This window comes from Cervus canadensis, chromosome X (genome assembly GCF_019320065.1).
Source record: "Cervus canadensis isolate Bull #8, Minnesota chromosome X, ASM1932006v1, whole genome shotgun sequence".
Lineage (NCBI taxonomy): Eukaryota > Metazoa > Chordata > Mammalia > Artiodactyla > Cervidae > Cervus > Cervus canadensis.
The window spans coordinates 112,193,231-112,195,885 of NC_057419.1; positions in this window are offsets into that span (position 1 = coordinate 112,193,231).

Here is a 2,655-nt window from a genome sequence, read left to right on the forward strand (position 1 = left end):
ATAGTCCTGGGGAGACATGATGGTGACTTGAATTAGGGTGGTAGCAGCGGAGGTGGTGAGAAGTGATCAGACTCTGGGTATGTATTTTGCAAGTAGAGCCAAGAAGACACGTGGAGCAGATTTTGAGCTGAGCCTTGAGAAGATGGTAGAGGACAACAAGCTTCAGGACACAGAGGCAAGGCAGCATGCAATATTTGTAATAGGACTGGAACAGAGGTTGTGTCTTAAAGAAGAGGAAAAGGAAAGAATAGCCAGGGGAGATGACATCATATCCCTTTCAGAGGCAAAAGGCCATGAAAGCCCAGCAGAAGACTTTTGACATTAAAGCCCTGAAAACCTTTGGAGCAGGATAGTGAGTAGCTTGGTAGCAGGGGGTCCTGCTTCCTTCATCTGTCACTGTGTTCCTTGCACAGAGCTCACACATGGTAGGATCCTGAATGGATGGAGTAATTTTGATTGAGCTTAGGGAAGTTAGTCTTTGTAGAGAGAATTCCAAATGGAATTATTTTTAGATTTACAGGGCATGTCAGTGTAGTCTTAAACTTGATTATGAATGTAAAAAAGAAAGGTAATTAACTGTAGAAATGTACAAGAAACATACACTGCTTGGTTCTGTAAAGATTCAGTGTGTGTGTGTGCTCAGTCGCGTCTGACTCTTTGCGACCCCATGGACTGTAGCTCACCAGGCTCATCTGTCCACGGGATTTCCCAGGCAAGAATACTAGAGTGGGTAGCCATTTCCTTCTCCAGGGGATCTTCCCGACTCAGGGATTGAATCCATGTCTTTTGCATCTCCTTTATTGGCTGGTGGGTTCTTTACCACAGTGCCACCTGGGAAGCCTTGGCCTTTAAAAATGCCAGAGAAGCGTCTTATCAAATGATCAAACACTTAGGAGTTTTATTTTATAATTCTTTCTCTTCATCAAAAATTAAAACAATAATTTTCTCTTAACTTCATTGTTGCAGGACCAACATAACAGAAATTGACTTTGTGAGACTTGATTGGACTTTAAAAATAATTCTGCTCAGTGAAATTACTGTCAGATGAGTCTACTATTCTCCAGCTTCATCAAAAGTATGATAAGAAACTAGCTGATGACTGGACCATTTACAGAAACATAGAGCAGTGCGGTGCTAAGCAAGATGTGAGTCAGGTAGCCTCACTTTCCTGGAATAGGTCAGTGTCCTCCTCTATGGAGTTCGCGAGGATTCCATCAAGTGCTTCAGCTACTGAGGTCTTCTCACCATCCACAGAGACTTCTCTCTGGCTGCATCTAGTAGCTCCTTACCCAGGGGCTGAAAGACCCAATGAATGTTTTCTGACAGCGCCTCAGTGCTGAAGCAAAGCCAATGGAATGAATGTATCCAGGTTCCCCATGTTTTTGCCTTGCTACCCTCCCTACTCCTCCTCCCACCATCACCACCACCTAAAGGGGTAGAAAGAGGAAGTGCTGCGTATATTGTGGTGGCTCGCTGTACCACAGCCTTTCTCTTAGCCCAGTGTTGTGCTTCTGGAACCTTCTGGGGAGAAGGTTCATACCACAGCTTCACAGCCGGTAGGGAACAAAGTAACTCGACTACAAAGTAAGGAACCTTCAGCACGGCCCCAGATATCAGTTAAGCGCTCACTCTGGTTCTGGTTGCTTCTTCTCTTGACCCACAGCCTAGGTTCCCAGTTCAGGATTTCTAAATCTCTTTCTGTCAGTTCTAGTTATAGGTCCACTAAGTTTCAGGTCAAAAATGCTCTCGTTTGCATACTAAACAAAGATATTTTTTAGTTTTTGCCTGTATGGGCCAGACTCTCAGGATACACTGGCCACCAAGACAGGCTTGTACTCTCACAGAACAGATAATGACAAGAGAAATGAATGCTGTCAAATGTCAAGAACAGGGTGCCACTGGGAAGACCCAGAGGAATTGGGTGGAGAGGGAGGTGGGAGGGGGGATCGGGATGGGGAATACGTGTAAATCTATGGCTGATACATATCAATGTATGACAAAACCCACTGAAAAAATAAATAAATAAATAAAGGGGAAAAAAAAGGCTAAAAAAAAAAAAAAAGAACAGGGTGCCATGGGAGGCCTGAGGATAGGGACTGTACCACGTTTAGGGCTCAGGAGAATTTGCTATAAGAGAGTGAGGCTTAGGCTGAACTCTTAGGGATGAGTAGGATTCAGAAAAGTGAAGAGGAGAACAATCACATGTTATTAAGTGCAGGATAAAAGCAGACTGTAAAACATATAGATCCAAAATTTATAAAGGAATATACATATGGGCTTGGGGCTTCCCTGGTGGCTCAGATGGTGAAGAATCCACCTGCAATGTGGAGACCTGGGTTCAATCCCTGGTTGGGAAAGATCCCCTGGACAAGGGAACAGCTCGCCAACTCCAGTATTCTGGCCTGGAGATTCCATGGACAGAGGAGCCCTGGTGGGCTACAGTCGGGGTCGCAAAGAGTTGGACGGTGGAGTAACTATTCATTTCACTTCAAACATATGGCTTTAGAGTGGAAAGCTCCAAAAAGATGTACTTCAAATGTTAATTAGTGGTTATCTTGGGAGTTAGAATTACTGAGTTTTGTTTTAGTTTCTGCATAATATTCTGCATATTACCAAAATTCCTGTCTATCATCAGCTATGTTTACATCTAATCTG